Raw genomic sequence first — 20,113 nt, forward strand, 5'->3', positions numbered from 1 at the left:
TGGAATGTAGATATTATGGCTACAGCTCTAACAACTATATAAACTATGAGGACAGGAGTCAAGCCTAGGAAAAGCACAACCACTTGTTAGAACCTGAATGCCCAACAACTGTGCAGTGTCATGGCCTCGACTGCCTACTTCCTCTTTTACATAAGAAAGAAATTAACTGCTATCCTGATTATGTCAGTGATATTTATTATGTCAGTGATTCTTTATTATAAGTCACTGAACCTTACCTTCAAAAGCATACTCTATCATACCTTGCTCAAAAGTTAAAATTATTCCCTTGACATCAAGGTCTGTGTATGTCAGCAAGCAATGGTAGTATCTGTAAGTGGGACTTTTCTTTTTACACTAACAAAATCATTTTACATTTGATCATTTTACTTTTATATTTTCTTTCACAACATCCCTGTATACTTCCCCCACCAAAAAACAAAATGATCAAAGTCAAAAAGTAGTTGTAAGCATAGAAAACTAAGCATTCAATAAATAATACATTCAATTAATGTGATTGCCTACAATGCACTCTACCTAAAAATACCATGGTAAACAAAAGACATAGTCCCAGCTCCCAAAGAGCAAAAAATGATTTGATGTTAAAACATCTTGAGTAAAACAAGATGCTCAACATCACTAAAAATGAGGAAAATGCAAATCAAAACCATGAAACTACTTCACAATAGTAGGATGACTACTACAAAAAAATATAAAGTAAGTGTTGAGAAGGAATGTGGAGAAACTGGAGGCCATGAAAACTGTCGGTGAGAATGTAGTAATATGGTACAGCTGGCTACAGAAAGCAGTATGGTTCTCAAAAAATTAAAAATGGAATTACCATATGACCCAGCAAGTCCACTTTCAGATATATACCTAAAAGAATTGAAGACAGAGTCTCAAAGAGGTATGTGTACACACACATTCACGGCAGCATTATTCACAACAGCTGAAAGTGGGAATCAACCCAAGTGTCCATCATCAGATAAATAAACCGGCAAAATGCAGTATACGCATACTATGCCTTAAAAAGAAATTAAATTCTGGTGTGGCTCAGTGGATGGAGCGCTGGCCTGCAAACCAAAGGGTCGCCAGTTTAATTCTCAGACAGGGCACATGCCTGGGTTGTGGGCCAGGTCCCCAGTAGGGGGCACATGAGAGGCAGTCACACATCGATGTTTCTCTCCCTTTCTTCCTCCCTCTTCCTCTTTATAAAAATAAATAAAATCTTTAAAAAAAGAAATTAAATTCTGATACATACTACAACATGATGAACCCTGAAGACATTGTGCTCTGATATCTAAAGTAGTCAAGGTCAAACACAAAAAGTAGAATGGTGGTGGCCAGGGGCCAGGGGTGTTGAGGTGATGGGAAGTTAATATTTCTGGAGTATAGTTTCAGTTTCGCAAGATGAAAGAGTCCCAGAGATGGGTTTGGTGATGGTTACACAATATAGATGTACTTAACCACTAACCAGTGTGCTTAAAAATGATTAGGATAGTAAATTTTATCATGTGTATTTTACCATAATAAAAGGAAAATTGGAAAAGGGAATAAAAATGTCATGATGAGCAAATTAACAAGCAAATTTTTACACATTTTCAAGTAAAGGGTGAGAAAAATGTTACTTAAATTACCTGTAGCTTAGTTACTGAAATTTCCAAAATAGTCTGTGGTATATAAAACCTATTAAATTTTTTTTAAAAAGTTCTCTCTGGAATGCAAATAAACTTTCTAGTGATTTCACTGAACAAAGAAATGTTGTATCAAAGTATCTCTGGAACACAGCACAAGATTTGAAAATTGTCCCTGAGATACAATGCACAGTATAGCTCCAAGTACATTACATTTCATATATTAGACGATGGGGCAATTTTTCTTTGAACATTTGGACATTACTTTGAAAAAGCATCAGGAAATTCCAAAAATCACTATTTGGGCAAACCTGCATGAATTTTCAAGATGTATTGTATAAAAGTTTAAAATGCTATCAGGCATGGAACAGCACAACAGTGACAGAGAACTGGTCTCATCTTATAAAACAAATTCATATTCTATTCTGGAGAGCTTATTACTAAGAACATGAAGTCAAGAGCTAGTATGGGAAGGGGAAAGAGGGAGAAAAATGGCATACATAAGGAACTGAACAGATTAAACCATTTAAGTGAAGGGTAGATTTGAATTTTTTTTGTCACAACTTGGTAATAGTTGCAATTTTCAAAAGAAAGGTAGTAAAATGGGACATATCCATGTTTATACAAATCTGTTTTGCTAATTCATCAATTCACAAATTGGTACACATTTTATACGGGCATGCAGTAGACTCCTCCAGACATTGCGGGGGAACTGAATGACAGATGGAAGTACAGAGATGAAGTTCAACTGTAAACTCCATAAAGACAGGATCCCTGTTTTATTCTCTGCTGTTATCCCCAGTAGACAACACAAAACCTCATATGACAGACAAAAGTCAAAGGTTAGGAGTTATTTTAAAGGAGTATGCTATACTGAATCATAAAAGGGTATTAAAAAACCGTAGGTATTTTCAATATCAAATACCAGGCAAATGTGTACCCCATACTATCTAAACACAGCTGCCAAAAGTTGGTATTTCTCAAAACAAAACAATCCATTCCTAATGCTACTTTCCATTATCATCACACAACTGATCCTGAATTAATTGGCTTTGTTAACAATTAAAGTTGGGGAGGGAGGGGACCAGTTTCAGTAACAGGAAAAAAAGATATAAGCAGATGGGCTTCATACAGACCCAGAATCTAAGGGAGTAGAGCTGGAGAGTTCTGTGGCTTTTGTCCTCCAAGCCAATTTTAAAAGGAAAAAATAAATGGAAAAGAAAACACTGAAAATAACACCATGGCATTAGTTACTATGAAGCCAAAGCCAATCCTTTTTTTTTTTTGCAAACTTAACATGAACACAGATATATATGGCACATAAATCTAAAATACATTATGTACAGATATTTTTGGAGGTAGTATATTATTTCTCAACAATCCTTAATATGACAAGCAGGACAATTCCCAAGTAATGAAAGACTATTTCCCCATCAGCTGTACCTAATCTCCCCTATTCAACCTCTGCTAAAGCAACTGCACATGCCAGTAAAGCTCACACTTAAAAATAATACTTTTTTCATTGTTCCTATCAGTCTACTACCTCAAATTTTAAAATAAGTATCACAACTTCTAAAGGCCATTTTCCCATATGCCTATAACTTAATACCACTTGCAGAGAATACTTTTTAAACTAACCTGCCATAAGTTCTCTACATAACCTATCACTCAAGTATCCCCCCAAAACAGTTGTCAGCAAGCAACATTCAATAAAACTCACCCTCCTTACTTTATGTTTGGTTTTCTCTCACTCTTCACATGTTGTTCGTGGGTATAGAAGTTCTTCCTCCACCCATTTTCACTCAGTTTAGGCCTCTAATGCCTGCTCCCCGAGGCAAGATAATAAAAGCTACTTCCCAAAGTGTAGAACAACTCACTCTGGTGGGTCCCTTTCCCCAATCCCTTCCAGGGTTCATGGTGCTCAGTCTTTCAGCTCACAAGGAGGGAGAAGTTTTGAAAAACCAGTCTAGTGACTTACCCCAGTAGCAAATCCCAGGTGGATACAAATTGGGCAAAGGAAGAACTGGGAGATACTTTAAACGATTTGGTTCATCCTGTGCCCCAACAAACTAATGCCTGAAGCTTGGTTGGTGTTCATTGGTCAGAGGAAAAAAGAATGTCCACTTTAGTGTGTTTCTTCACAATACTGCTGAGAAGGGATAAGAGGATTTACTGTAAGATGTTGCTGGTAATTTCCCTCTGGAGAGGAAAAAGGAACTGAATGAGAAGGGAAAAGGAAAAAAAGGATAGTCTTGATTTCACTCTCCCCTATACCTCTAGATGCTATCAATCGGGACTCTAAGAAAACATGAGAAAATTTTTAAAAGCTACCCCCACAGAAACTAAGATAAGTGGAATTTTATCTGATAGTCAAAAGTCTACAGGTTAGACAGATATGCAGCTCCTGACCCCCTGCAGGGGGGAAGGCAGGAAGAAAAAGTGGCTCCCGACTGAGTGGAGGATGGTAATGTGACTGAATTTGCTGTTCCCCTTCTTGGCTCTCTGTTCTCAGAATCACAGACTGCCCCCCTCCCTGACAAGCAGACTCCAGCACCTGGTGGGGGTAAGAGAAGACAAGAGAGAAAAAAAAGGGAGACAGAAAAAGATAAAAACATCAACAGCCATGTTGCCAAACAACTAAATAGGAAAAACCAAGACAGAAAGCAATAAACAAAAGATTATCTCAAAACAAAATAGGCATCCTCCCCTTCGACACACTAACCAAATAACAGTAACCATGACTGTTCATTTTTTTAATTAGATGTTTTCATTCTAAAAGTTGGGAAATAAATCTTAAATCTCCATGGCTGGAATTTCAGAGAGTGTTTTATTCCAAGTGAGTATCTTAGCTTACCTTTATTTTGACAATGAACTGTTCTTTAAAAGGCAGGGTGGGGGAGAAGACCTTTCAACTACCCAATGTTGTGAAAGAATTAAAATGAGATTAAATAACATTTAAATTTTAACAGTTACATCCATTAAAATAATATCCCTAAATATAATAACCATGTCGAGCCCACAAAAAAGGAATGTCTTCATTACTAAGATGTCCATATACTTTCCATACAGATTTAGAGTTTAACCCAACTCCACAACAATATGTAAACAATTTCGTAATTAATGGGAAAATAACAATACGCTGAATGAATTGACATCGAAGTTACTTTCAACGGTTAGTATATGATACTAACCATAGAATATGATTAATGCCCTATCCCTATTCATAAACACAAATGGGATAAAATACTGGGCTTACAAATCTGCTGTCAGGTAAAGGAATGTAAATCTGAAATTATCCCCTAATTAGTTTAGATTTTTAAGGGGGAGCAGGGGGAGATAAGGATTGCATAATGGTCAAATGCTTTAAAAAAATCAACCACTACAAGCAATTATTTTGACCCCATTCTTATTTAGAGGGCCATCAAAGGAAAAGAAGAATGACTGCCACACTCTCTAAAATTTACGCGAAAGGAAGAAAACATGGAATTAAAAACATCAGGACTGCAGGAGGAACACCACATCCTCCTCCCCTCCCTTCGGTCACACCACAGGAATTTGTCAGACGGGAGCAGGGGCAGCAGAGATTACCAACCACACGGGGGACAGGTTAGCAGAGCGCATTCCCAGTTACCACACCCCCTCACGGCAGGGAAACCATACTTCACGCCGAGGTCGCTGTCTCCCGACGCGGTCGTCCCAGTCACACGCACGCGGCATCACGGACCCCCTCCCAGCACACCCAAGCCCAGGTTCTGCCTCGCTCCCCACTGCCTCAGGCTCTGAAGCGACCCCCCGGCCTTCACCAACCCCGGGCCCTGGGAGGGCGCGCACAGCCCGGTTCCCTCCCTGGGCCAAGCACCCCCGCCCCCCGGCCCCTGCCCCCGACTCGTCGCCAAGTCCTTTTCGGCACAACTTGCCCGCAGAGGGAAGGACGGTGCGGGGTATGGGGGGGGGGCGCGCCTCCGCCCCATCCCGCGCACCAGGGACCGCTCACCTGGCTGATGGCCACTCCCCCGATCTCGGCAAGGGAGCCGCGTTGGGGCCTCGGAGGGAAGCGCGGGCAGCTGGGCTGAAGGTCCGAGAAGGGGGATGGGGTCGGGATGCCGGGAGCCGCCTCTTTCCTCCGCCACCTCGGCTCCCGCAGCCAGGCCAGGGCCCTCGCACACTCGCCCACTTTCTCACTGCCTCGCAGTCGCTCTGGGTCGCCCTCACCCCAACTCACACACACACACTCGTTCCCACACACACTCGTTCCCTCACACACTCACACACTCACACCCGGCCACTCCTCGCTCCCTCACTCGCGGGGCGTACGCGCGCGCGTCCCCGCTTACACAGCGCGCACGACGCTGGCGGAGACTGCCCTGCGCTGCCCCGGACCTAAGAGCTTCGTGCAGAGCTCCCCCCCGTGCGCGCGCACCTCGGCTCCGCCCTCCAGGTGCGCGCGCGCGTGCGCAGGCAGGGGGCGGTGGCCTGCAGGGCGAGGGGCCGGACCTGCGGAATGAATCCGGCCCCGCGGGTCTCACACCTGTGCTGAGTGAGACTAGGCGTCCAGGCTCCCGGCCCCCACCGGCGGCCATCGCCGGCCTCTCGGATTGCAGACCGGCGATGGAGCGCGCGCACTGAGAGGGAAACGGGAGCGCGAGAGCCTGTCGAGGGCGCGCTTTCCCCACCCGCCCCTAAACCGTCCTCGCTAAGGAAGGGAAACGGCTGAGGGAGCGTGGTTCCTTCCCGACTCGAAACCGCGAGATTAATCCCTTCCGTTGTACACTCTCCCGGCCTTCACATTCCCTTCTCCGACCGCATCCATCCTCACTTTGAGCCCTGACGCGAGCTCACCAAGCCTCTTGGACGCAGCGTCCACGCTTCTGCCTCCCGCGCACCATTCCGACGGCCTCCGCCTGGAATCCGCGAGGCAAAGATTTGGTGACAAAGATCATTGATATCCCTAAGGTCCTTTTCCGTGTACTGAGTAAAAACAATACCTCGGTATATCGTGAGGCAGATTTTTAAACTACATTCTATATTCTCGGAGCTTTCAAGACACACGTTTTAAAGATAAAGGCAGGGTAGTGTGGTACAGCCAGCTTAGAACCCAGGAGAAGCCTTGGGCAAATCAGTTATTTAACTTCCTCAGAGCCTTGACAAGATGTGAGTATATTCCTAGGTTGCTGTGAGAATAAAAATGAGATTATATATTTAAGAGCATTTCTAATTCTCTTAACTATATAAAGATAAAAGGCGGCAAAGAATGTGAATATGTTCAACTACATTACTGCCCCGTTGACAAATTTTTCTAGATCATAAAGAATAAAACTGACGGCAACAGAGGACTGTGCTACTTCATATGGGAAAATTCATTTCTAAATATCCTGTCACTTTTTACTGCCAGAGGTCCCAGATATGATCAAATAATGCCCTAGCCAGTTTGCCTTCTTGCAGGCCACATCTCCCTTCTCAGTCACCTTGACCAATAAATTTCTTCGCAGCGCTCCTTTCGAAGTCTTTTGGGTCTGCTTTTTCTGCCGATTTCCTTCAGGGAACCTAGAGTAAAGCTTCTGGACTGGATCGGATGTCAAGTTTCACATAACCTATGTGATCTTCTGAAGTAAATTTCTCTGTATCTTAATCTACTCAGCTATAAAAGTTAACTATAAAAATATTTTACAAAAACTATAAAAATGGCTACTTACTTCATTGAGTAGTTACAAGGGGCAAACGAGTTAAGAGTATGTAAGACTTTACACCTGGCACAAAGCAAGTACTATTACGTGTTCACCGCTATTATGTTCTGTCACAATGAGTAACCTGGAATAATGAATTATTTTCACAAAGGACACATTTAGAGGAACACATAAAGGTGGTATAGAATATACTATCTTCAGAGGAAAGAGGGAGAAGTATAGACAACTAAAATGTTGCTATTTACTTCCACTCTGATATTCAGTCTCCTGGAACATAAAGTACAGTATATCCAGACTAAAGACAAACAGACAAGCATTTTATGATCAAGGGAACCTTGCTCACAGAGATACTATGATAATCTGACAAAAGATACATAGAGAAATTGACACAGGGAAAGGTTATATGAGCCCACCCAGCAGAGGATCAATAATATCACCTAACCTATCCTTCAGTTCCACTCACTTATATGAATTGGAGCCCAATTCATGGTAACCATGCATCAGAAAAAGCAGGTTACATTGGTGAAACTGTGGATTGAAAATGTTAAACTATTAATTCACTGGCCATTTGTCTTTTAAAAAATATTGTCATTCCATTCAATGTTTCAGCACTATGTCCCAGACATTCTTAAAGAAACATAATGCATAAACAACACTGCTTTTCAGGGAAAAAAAGTTGTATTTTAAAAAACAAAGCCAATGCAATAGCTTAAACAGATGATATAACACATGAATAGTGATCAAATTTATACTTTATATTTTCATATGAAGTAATGAGGAAGCAGAAATTATTTTTAGCACTTCCATAATGGGAAAGCAAGGTTCAAAATGTACAGTTTCTTAGATTTAATCATAATCTTTGTGCTTTCATATGTTTAGACAGGAATGGGCACACATCTCCTTTGGACAGAAATGTATATTCAAAAGTATTTTAAGGAGCTTGTATCGTTTTAATCATTTTTACCCAGCAAATTAAAATTTTTCAGGAGCCTTTAGGATAAGTTGAACACCCTGAGAGAACATAAGTAACCTAGCATCTCTGGAGTCAGATGAATCTGATTTGAAACCACAGCTTTCATTTCCAGTAGCTTGGGATCATTGCTTAACCTCTATAGGCCTCAGTGTTCTCACCAACGACATGGAGAATAAGTATTTCATTATAAGGATTAATGAGGTAACTCACATATAATTTACTACATAGTCAGTGCTCAATAAATATTGGCTATTATAATACAAGACTTTATACCAAAATAGTCAAACATCAATGTTTCGATATGCGTGGTAAAATTTACAGAGGTATAAATACTTACTGCATGTCCCTATGCGTGTGAGACTAGTCCTCTGGTGAATAGTATCTGAGATGAAACTGAAGTGGATTCTTTGCCTAAACCAGAACACTTCCAGATTTTCGCTCTTATGCCTAGATACATTAGAATCAAGGGAGAGCTTTTAAAACTGATTGAATCAGAATATCTGCAATTGGTATCCAGGCACCAATCTTTTTTAAAGCACTCCAAAGAATTCTAATGAAAACCAAGGTTTAGACAAGAGATAATAGAATTAACTATATATGACTGTATTGAAACATATTATAATTTAAACATTTCACTTAGCCAATCAGATTACCTCGTTAGATAGACTATGATAGCTTGATTCGCAGCAAGAAGCATTTTTAAACTTATTGGTAGGCAATATGAGTATACGAGGGGAAAGGCAAAGGTTTGATGAAAACAAAATGTCCCCTAATAAATTGCCCAGGTCCAACCAACCCTGTGTCTCTGATTATAGGTGTGCCGCATTGGTGTACATCTACATCAGCCAGAAAAGCATAACTTACTATTATCTAGATTGCATGTCAAGCAAAAATCTCTAAGTACCCCATAGACACCATCTGGTGCAAGTCTTTTTCTCCTAGATTTAAAGACAAGAAAACAAGCTGAGAATTGATCAAAACTAAAAGTAGTGAAGAAAAGAATTCTAAACAAGAATGAATCCAGGATTGTTATCAGTACCTAAAATAGTGTTCATTTGTGATTAACGTAAAAATCATGTGGCTGGAGAAAATGCAATGGGTGTCCCACATCAGATCCTACACTAGCTAATAGAAGACAGTTTGGGCAGCTGCAGTAGATCTAGCTCACTCCACTGCTTCCTCTCCTGGAGCCAGCCGGCTAGAACCAGCCGACAACAACGGTCTTCACAGAATAGCTAAACACTGATCTAGCCTTTCTCCACCCACACCCCTCCTCCTTTTCCTCCACTCCGTTTCTGCACATTAAACTGAGTGCCTCTTTAACTGTACTAAGAAAATGCCAATGCCAGACACAAAGGAGACTGAAGTGGGGAAAGGGAAGAAAGACTGTATATTGGCTGAATAAGAGAAGAAAAGCATATAAAAGAAAAAAAAAAGAATAAGAAAGAGGAGTGATGTAAGTTTTCCTCCCCCTTCTTTAATTGTGCTTGGTTGTTAGTAGTATTTCTTTTTCCCTACTACATAGAAATAAACTGGGATGCTTCTTGAAAATTCCAGATTTCTTGGCCCTCCTTCCCGATCTTATGAATCAGCCTTGTGTATTTGCATTTTTGAGTCAAACTCAAAGTCTATAGAATCAGCCATAAGTCTGCATTTTTAATAAACATACCAAGTGATTCTTAATACATGAAAGTTTAAGGTATCTTTTTAAATTTTTTGATTCTTCAATTACAGTTGACATTCAATATTATATTACTTTCAGGTATACAGCATGACGGTTAGACATTTACATAATGAACAAAGTGATCCACCAGTAAGTCCAGTGCCCACCTAGCACCGTATATACTTATTGCAATGTTATTGACTATATCCCCTATGCTGTGAAAAATAGTGTCTTAGCCCCTGACTGGTGTGTGGCTCACTGGATTGAGCGCCAGCCTGAGAAACAAAGGGTTGCCAGTTCAATTCCGAGTCTGGGCACATGCCTGGGTTGCAGGCCAGGTCCCCGGTATGGGTGCATGAGAGGCAACCACACATCAATGTTTCTCTCCCTCTCTCCTTCCCTTCCCCCTCTCTAAATAAAATCTTAGGAAAAAAAAGAATAGTGTCTTAAAGAGACAACTATTTGTAAAATGTTCTTGATTTAAAGCACTCAATTTACAAACTCATTTTAGCCTTAAGCAACCTTGTAAGGTTGAGCAAATATTGTTAGCCCCCCTCTAACAGAAGAGAAAACGGGGGCTATGAGATAAAATCATTGGTGGTGATTTTTTAGTTTCCTGATTCCTGGTCCACTACAATACCTTAAAAATATATCAATCTGGGGAGACCTGAAAAAGAGAGAATGGAATAAGTAAATGTGGAAAGGCAGTGTGTTCTCTCTAACGATCAGAGGGATTATCAACTAATAACGGGGGCACTGCCCTACTCAGTGCAGGGAAATATAACTGAATTGGTAGACATTTCAACCAGAGACACGATATTTAAGCCACACAAGAAGAGCTTTGCAGATCTGTCACACAACTATGTCACCAGTAGCACCCTGAATGATTAATAACATTTACAGACTCAATGAATGGAAGAATTCTGGAAGCATCCTAATGACTCTCACCACTATGATTGTCCTAGTTCTCTTTGCTGTCTTGTGCATGTTGAGAAGTTAGAGTAGGGAGCCCTGTTCATTAGTCCAAGTTCAATTAGGTATCTTCGGTGCAAAAAAAAAAAAAAAAGCCAACAATGTAACTGATATCTGTTCTGTCCAATTCTTATATTCCCTCCTATTTTATTTTGCTATCAAATCATATTTGCTCTGTGGGTCTTCAAACCCATATTAGTCTTTGAGCTAGAAATGCTTTTTTAGTCTTCCTTGGTTTTCCTATTTAACCTTTCCTCTATCTGCTCTACCTGAATCACTTGGTTTTCCTTCTCTCCCTCGGTATGCTGCCTTTCAGTCTGGGTTTGATCCTAACAGCATGATATAAAATCAAAGGAGACAATAAAGAGAAAGAAAAAAATGAAAAAGTAAATCTATGTTCAGTGACACAATAGAATTACTGGGCAAGTCTCTAATATATTTGTTTCAATCCATCTTAGTTGTTTCCTAGAACTTTTCTGGACGACTTAGACTAAAATAGAGGATCTGTAATACTGGCATGCTTAGTAAATCAATGGTGAAAAGAGGAAATTGCCTCAGAAATATTTGAAACATATAAAAACATATATAGTTACATATCTGTTCCCAGTCTTAATGTGAAATGTTCTCAGAGCTTTTACATATATTAATTAGTTTAATGCTCGTAATAACCCTTCTGGATTTGAGTGTCTTCTATCTACCAATGAACAAACTGAGGCACAGAGAGACTGAGGAGCTTGTCCAAACTCAAGCTAGCAAATGCAAAACCATGATTTGAATCCAAACATCAAAGTACATGTTCTTATCCACTTCGTACAATTCCCCTAAAGACTGTAAAATTGATCTCATTTGCAGTTTTCCTCCACTTCTTAGTGTGTTCTGTTTAGATATCAATGCCTGCTATTTTCACTTATGTCTCCAGTATCATATACAAACATTTGAAAAATAATAGTACATACATATTAGAATTTGTCACAAAGGGTCTAAGAGCTCATTAACCAAGCAGGCCCATAAAGATTTAACAAAAAAAAATTACTAATGTATATGTTCTTCAAATATACACAAATCCTATTTTAATTAACAAACAACAAATCCAGTTAAACCATAAATGAATTTGCTAAAGTCATACAAACTTTTTTAAAATCATTTTGCTTTTCCTCACACTTCAGATACGAGCAATATAACTACTACCTTGTGGGGGACTGTGAAATGTATTGAGGTTTAAAAAGGGATCCACTGACATGCTGGACAAAAAGGGTTTAGCAGAGAAAACAAGGTTGGGCGCCTAGTAGAGAGGGCAAAAGTAGGTCAGTGTCCCTTGGCAGTCACAGCTGGTACAGAGTGATGTCATTGAGAAATGGGGTGGGAGGCAGGGGAAGTGGAATTTAAGGTGGGTAACCAGAGAGAAAAAAAGAGGAGGAATTTACAGAGGCGGACTTAAGTCAGCCTTTTATTGATTACAGAAACAGCTGAACCACCACTTTATCCTCCCCACTCCCCGCCTGCTTTCTCCCAGGCTTCCTCCAGTACCTCTGTATCACCATGAGACCCCCTCTGCTGGAGACAAAGACACCCGAGAAAGGAATGAGGAGAAAAACAAGACTGAAATAGAATTAGTTTGACAATGAAAGAGTTGTGAAGAAAGAAGTGCAAGAGAATTTTAATCAAATCCAGGGAAACATGACAGAGAAGAAATAACAAACAAGGAAGGCACACCACCAAAACAAACAAACAAACAAACAAAAAACAGGAGGAAGAACTTAGCCCCGGGCCAGTAGCCCCGTTGGGTGGAGAGTCCTCCCAACATGCCAGGGTTGAGGGTTTGATCCCACTCAGATCAGGGTACATACAGGAATCAACCAAGAAATGTGTAAATAAGTGGAACAACTAATACATATGTCTCTCTCACCCTTCCTCTCTCTAAAACAAATAAAATTTTTTAAAAAAGAGAAAACACTTGGGATGGTGAAACCACAATACCTTTACAGATGATGTAATATAAAATTTTACACCTGAAACCTATCATTTTATTAAACAGTGTCATTCCAATATTTTTTTTAAACCAGAAGAAAGAAAAGGAGGAAAGGATGGCTAAATAAAACAAAAGACATTCATGAATGGAGCAAACGTAGTACTGGAAACATAAGTATAGTAATTCCCAATTTCTTAGATTTTAGAAAATGAAGTGAGAAGAGAGTTGAGAAAGACATTTTAAGGGTTGTAATTTGAAATAATCAAAAATATGTAATGTTGTGGCAACAAGGCAAAACTGGGATGCTCCCAACTAAGACTTCCCTTTCCAGCCCACAACCAAGGTCAAAATTACTCTGCCTCTGTGTTTATCTATCTAGCTCTAGAAGAAGTTCCCATGACTAAGTTAAAACTCTCTCTTTCTCTTTCTCGCTTTAAAATTCTGTTTTAATCACACAGGGATTAAAGTGATTTAGCTCCAGGCCTGTCGTGCTGGGTTTACTTTAAGGACGCAGTGATTGGTATCACTTCCCAAGAGAGCTGTTGACAATATTACATTTGTCAAAGTCCATATCCTTTCAGGTTTCAATATTTAGGCAACCAGGGTAAGTCCATGGCACTAACAGTGTCAGCCCCTCTCATGCTTTCAGTATCCTTTTCAACTTGTATCTGGAAGGAGGCAGGATGTTCATTTTTTAAAGAATGAGAGAGTAGCACAAGGAGGTAAATACAGAGACAGCTCTTCCCAGGCAGTTTACAAAATATTTGTCTAGCTCTACAAAGTTGGTGTGGGGCAAAAAATGGAGCCCTGGAATCAGGAGATCTGCATTCCAGATGTGACTTCACCTGTATTTTGGGACCTCTATCCCTCTGAGCCTCACTTTCCACTCTGCTTAAAGACAGTGCTTTGGCCATGGACAACAGTGTGGTGACTGTGGTGGGAAGAGAGGCATAGGGGGATGGATAAATGGCCAAGGAAACAACACAATTTGAAAAAAAAAAAAACCAGTGCTTAAGAATACTGTCTTGCCTTATGCCCTGAGGTACCCTAAATGAGGATCAAAATGAGACTAAAGTGCTTAATAAACTGAAAAGTACCAAATGAACATTTGTCAATACGAACATACTACTCATGCAGATTTTCTTGTACTAAGTATGACAGGTATTCCAAGATCTACAACAAACTCTATTTGAACTACCAACAACAGCCAACAGAACTACCAACAACAGCCAACAGCCTGACGGGCTCATCCTAACAAAGACATAAAGTATTCAAGGTAGTATCAGAGGACAGCTGGAATTCTAAAGCTGGGTGAGGTGAGGTTCTACAGCGCCGTGTGGCCTTTGAATGGAATGCTTGCTGGAATTTGGAATAGGAATGCTGCTCCTCTTTCTAACATATTGCTCCTCTTTTTTTTCTTTTAAATCATTTTTTAATTTTATTATATTTGGCATACATTATTATATCACTTTCAGGTGCACACCCCAGTGAGTAGACATTACAAGACTTACTAAGTGATCATCCCAATAAACCTCCCACTCATGGGACACCCTACATGATTAAAAATATTGTTGACGATTTTTCCTACGCTGTACTTTACATCCCCATGACTATTCTGTAACAACCAATTTGTACTTATTAATCCCTTCGTCTTTTTCACCCATCTCTCAAACCCTCCTTCCATCTGGCATCCATCAAAATGTTCTCTGTATCTATGAGTCTGTTTCTATGGTTCTATTCTGCTTGTTAATTTACTTTATCTTTTAGATTTAATTATTATAGATATATATGTATTACCATTTTATTGTTCATGTTTTAATCTTTCTTTTTTCTTTCTTCTTCTTAAAGAAGACCCTTTAACTTTATAAAATACTGGTTTGGTGGTGATGAACTTGTTTTAGGTTTTTCTTGTCTGGGAAGCTCTTTATCTATTCTTCAGTTCTAAATGGTAGCCTTGCTGGGTAGAGAAATCTTGGTTGTAGGTTTTTGCTTTTCATTACTTTGAATATTTCTTGCCAATCTCTTTTAGCCTGTAAATCTTCCGTTCAGAAATCAGCTGATAGTCTTAGGGGACCTCCCTTGTGGGTAACTAACTGCCTTTCTCTCACTGCTTTTAAGATTCTCTCTTTATCCTTAACCTTTGGCATTTTTATTGTGGTGTGTTTTGGTGTTGGCCTCGTTGGGTTTATCTTGTTTGGGACTCTGCATCTCCTGGACTTGTATGTTATTTCCTCCACCAAGTTAGGGATCTTGTCTGTCTTTTTTTTCTTCCGAATAGGTTTTTAATTTCTTGCTTTCTCTCTTTTGCTTTTAGCAGCCCCATGATGCAAATGTTGGTATACTTGAAGTTGTACCAGAGGCTCCTTACACTGTCTTTTTTTTAAATTCTTTTTCTTTTTTGCTATTCTGATTGTTTTTTGCCGCCTTATCAAAGCAAAATCACTGACTTGAGTTTTAACTTTATCTACTCTAACAAAAAAAAGTAGAGTAGTTTTTATCTACTCTACTGTTGATTCCTTATACATTATTCTTCATTTCAGTTTGTGCTCACTTCATTTCTGACTGGTCTTTTTTTATACTATTGAAGTGCTCACTAATTTCATTGAACAGCCGTATAGCTAGTATTTTGAACTCTGCACCTAGTAGATTGTTTGTCTTCATTTTGTTTAGTTCTTTCTCTAGAGGTTTGTTCTGTTTTTTCATTTGGAACATGGTCTTTTGTCTCCTCATTTTGCCAACCCCCTTGTATTTTTCCCTCTGTATTAGGTAGAGCTGCCTTCCCTCAGGCTTGGTAGAGTGGCCTAATGTAATAGGTATTCTGTAGGGTCCAGTGGCACAGCTTCCCCGATTACACAAGCTAGGCACCCAAAGTGTGTACTGTGAGTGGACTATATATACCTTCCACTTGTGGTTGAACCTTGATTGCTGTTGGCACAGCACTAGGAGGGGTTTGCCCCCAGGCTGATCAGCTGCAGTGACTCACTGCTGACAACTGTGGAGGACCAGCTGTGCAGGGGCCCACCCCACAGAGCAGGACTTGCTTCAGGGAGACTCTGCTGCCCATTGAGTCCACCCTTTGAGTGTGTCACTTGTGGAGATGGTTGGGTGGTAGTGTTTCAGTGTCGTCTGAAGCTGTCAGCTGGGTTTGCTGACTCTGGGGCCTCTTGAGAGGTGTAGGCCAAGGTCAGTCACCACCTATGCTCTGTCCAGGACCACTCAGCATGAGCTACAAAGTGGTCTGCAGATGGCTGCTACTTGTGCTGGGCTTGGAGGTGCCCAGGCAAGGCCAAGCTGCAAACCAAGGCTGGCTGCTGCTCGTGCCAGGCCTGTTGCCACTTAGCAAGAGGTATGGGGCACACCGAGGCCAGTTTTAGGAAAATCAAAAGCACAAGTCAAGACAAGCCTACAAGTTAGGTGAAGTGGAGCCTCAGGGAATCACCAGGGTTAGGTAAACAGTGTAAGTCAAGTTGATAGAGTCTCTGATATGGTGCCCATCTGCAGGCTCTGTGGGGGAGGAGGGCTCAGAAAAGAAACAATGGCCTCTATCAGCTTTTCTGTCTAGAATAAGTTGCCCCTTCAGCTCTTGCCCTAATATCAGACAGTTCAGTTCCTCACCATATGTCTCTGATCCCTGTCAAGCTGCTGCCTCAGTGCAAGGGCTCAGAGAGAGTAAGTCTAAGTAAGTCTGCTCACAGGCCCTTTAAGAGGAACTGCTTGGGACTTCAACCGCTTTCTGTCTCCCTCAGCCTCAATTCCTGTTGATTCTTACGGCCAGAAGTTATGAGGCTTCTCTTCCTGGCACTGAAACCCTGAGCTGGGGGACCTGGTGTGGGGCTGGCACCTCTTGTTCCTCAGGATGTACCTCTGCAGCCAAAATATCCCCCCCAATTTATATCTGTCAAATGTGGGTATGGGACCAGCCCATTCTACATTGCTGCCCATCCTACTAGTCTCCATGTGGCTTCTTTAATTCCCTGGTTGTAGACTTCCATTCAGCCAGGTTTCAGGTGGTTCTGAATTAATGGTTGTTCTGTAGTTTAGTTGTAATTAATTTTGATGTGGTTGTGGGAGGAGGCAAGTACCACATTTACCTATACTGCCATCTTGACCAGAAGTCCCACTAAGTTAAATTTTTGTTCCAGGTATGGATGGTACCTGTTAAATTTTGTTAATAATCATAGTAATAACAATAACCATCCTTGGAGTGTGGATGAAAATAGAGTGTATTTCAACACCCCTGCTTTTGAAATATACCATGTACTTCACATAATATTTTAATCACCAGAAAAGAATTCTGAAATGCTGTTCAATTAATCTCTGATCCAAACTGAATGTCTTTCCATTACATTCAATAGCTCTCTTGTCTAACAACAGCAACAAGAAAATCTTTTTTTCTCATATAAGTACTATTAATGCTCCTTTCTGGATAATTGTTAAGTTTTAAAATATTCTGATGTAACCAAAATATACTTGTAGTGTATGTATCAAGACAAACCACGCCTATAAGGAAATAAGAGGGAAAAGCTAAGAACTATCTTATCTCAAGCTATCAGGAAGAATTAGGTCATGTTGTGCCTATCCCTGGAAGAAGGTGGAGTTTTTTTGTTTGTTTTATTTTGTTTCTGTTCCTTCTCTCAAATGTGTCCCTTTTCTAAGGAAGGAATTTATATTGTTTATCTTCTGTTTTCTCATACTGCCCTTTTTTCCTTTCTTTTGCTTCAACAGCTTCTCTTTTTTTTCCCTGACTTTGTTGTGTCTTGACTTAGGCAGCCAGACCTCCACTAAACTTTTAGAGCTGGAATGGGAACGGCACGTTTGGCAAAAAGTCAGTCGCACATACCACACAACCACAAACAAGAACTCTGACTGCAAAATCCTTTCAACAATACATTCCCGTTTCTTGCAGTCAGCGGTTCACACTGACCTATGATCTGAAATCAGCAACACACACATTTGCGTACTTTCTGCATGCACGTGGCCCCTGCAGTCAGCTCACAAAGACACACTATCTGCAGAAAGATCTTGCAAGCAGTGTACACAGACTGTACTCTCCACCCATTTCATAAACTCTTCCTGACTGGCTCTTTCTCCCAGGGACCTCCACCCCTCATGCTGCCTGGCAGTGACTCCCCTCCTTTTCCTGCAGTTCTCAAGCAACTGCAGTGCCATCCATCACCCTCCCAACAGATCCTCAAGCAAAGCAATTGTTTTTTGAAGCTCTTCCCCCCCCCCCACCCCGACTGGCAACTTGCTCTAGCCAAAGGACTGTCAGAACAGAGTCTCCTTCTGGAACACAAGGAGATTCTTTAGTAGGCTGTTCCCTAGTACCCTAACTTGATTCTACAGACTGTAATTTTGACATGTAAAGCTTGGGGAGAAGGCAGGGGTGTAGGAGAAAGGAAGGGGGGGAGGAGAAGAAAGGGGAAGAGAGAAAACCCTGCTGAAAAATTTCAAAGAAGACATATTGATCAAAAGCAGAGAAACAGACTTCAGAAGGAAATAGTGGAGAACAGAAGAGGAGAGAGAAAATAAAGCAGTTGGGAGTTAAAGTAAAAGGAGCAACAAAGAAACAAAAGTATGAAAAGTCAGTCAAAACAGGTTCTTGAGCTTTTGTTACCCAATAAGTTACTGAGGTGACCTTGACTGTATTCAGGACAGAACCTTAGAGAAGATTAATAGGAGAATCAGTGATAAAGAGAACATTCTTCTGATAGATTGCATACTTTGAAATTCCCTAAAAAGATAAAATAGACAACTATCTCAAGTATCTGCCACAAATAAGTTTTTTTTTATTTCGTTGGGTTTTTTTTTCTACAAGGAAGATTTAAACTACTAATTTGTATTTTATGATGCTTGGAGAAATACTACATCTGACTTTCAGTTAGAGTGGCAGGTGATTTGTCTCAAATATTGTAGTATTTGAAATATACCTATACTAACAAATTACCTGTTATTTACCTAAAATTTGAAGTTATTTGGCTATTCTGTATTTTATCTGGCAATCATGTCCTCGGGGGATTCTAATATAAGATTAAGTTTGAGAGATACCAATAGTGAGTGAGAAAGCCCACATTTAGTAAAACCACTTGGAGGTAATCACAATATAGAGATTCTTAATTCCACCACAGACATACCAAATTGAAACCCCAAAGAAAGAGCTCAAGAATTTTCACCTGAAAACACTGGATGGTCTTGATTGAGGCAGCATAGTACGAAGCTAGGAAAATTCCTAGGCAAGTGGAATGGGAAAACACACAGTAATTAAACAAGGCCAAATGATTTGAATAACTTACAGCCACCAGCTAGTGAATCTCAAGACCTTATCTTCCTTAACCAAGGACACTCGAGAGCAAATGATTTAATACTTCTTCTCCTTAACTAGAGAACACATAGCTTAAATCACCCTCATCAGGGAGATAGAGGCCAGAGACCCAACTAATGCATATGTGCAGCCAAACCCAAGGACAGATAAAGTCAAGGGAACAAATGACAAAAACCTGATCAGAGCCAGACAGACCCAGGATAAATGTAAAGCAGTAAAACTGACCAAAGAGTAATGCCAAACTCTCCTACACACTCATTTTGATACATCAGCATGTTTAAAATATACCTGAAAAGCTGACAAATATTCTACTGAAACCCTCTCCTAAAATTCTTGCCCACGGAAGAAAGATAAGTAGCCTCAAAACAAAGACCCAGCATGGGGTTTCTCGGGAGCATGCCTATGTCCTTCTTTGGCATGAACTTTTTGCTTCCTTTCTCCTAAACTCTAAGGGTCCCCACCAAGACTTACAACAAGGGGAGGAGTGGGCAGCATAGCAGCTTGTCTTGGGCTTGCCCCCTAAACCTGTCTCCAAGGCCCCCTTTTCTCTGACTATCCAGTAAGCTAAAAGCAGCCCTGCCGTGGCTCAATTCTTTTCTATCATGTTTCTAGGGAGCCAAAGCACAGCACCATCTAGACTGTCTCCTGTTGCTTCTTCTACCCTAAATCCTTCCTTCGTTTCACTGTCTGTGGCTTTAATAATCGTACTCTCAAAATCACCTGGGCCAGTACTGTGGCATCTTTCCTACACTAAGTCAAGAACAGACATACTGCAGGCCAGCCTGAGGCAAACACGCTTTGGGCCTGGCCCCCATCTGGTAACATGAGGACCACTGACTTCCTCACAATTCTTCCATGAAACCCCCCCTAAACCTGTTTGTTAAACAACGTTAAATTAA

General features: G+C 40.6%; 1 protein-coding gene across 8 annotated transcripts in view; it reads right to left on the reverse strand.

The window, feature by feature from the left end:
* RIMKLB (ribosomal modification protein rimK like family member B) overlaps nt 1–20,113 on the reverse strand; it is a 132,503-nt gene that overhangs the window by 45,739 nt on the left and 66,651 nt on the right. For 2 of the 8 annotated variants that reach the window (XM_037068520.1, XM_037068513.1), the window contains exon 1: nt 5,626–6,014. The exons of 1 other annotated variant lie outside the window; for it this stretch is intronic. The gene's annotated coding sequence lies outside the window, so the exon portion shown is untranslated. 5 more of the 8 variants (XM_037068514.1, XM_037068516.1, XM_037068518.1 and 2 more) reach the window with 5 other exon arrangements.

The sequence above is a fragment of the Sturnira hondurensis genome, unplaced genomic scaffold, assembly GCF_014824575.4.
Source record: "Sturnira hondurensis isolate 20B ecotype Veracruz unplaced genomic scaffold, ASM1482457v3 Scaffold0017436, whole genome shotgun sequence".
Classification (NCBI taxonomy): domain Eukaryota; kingdom Metazoa; phylum Chordata; class Mammalia; order Chiroptera; family Phyllostomidae; genus Sturnira; species Sturnira hondurensis.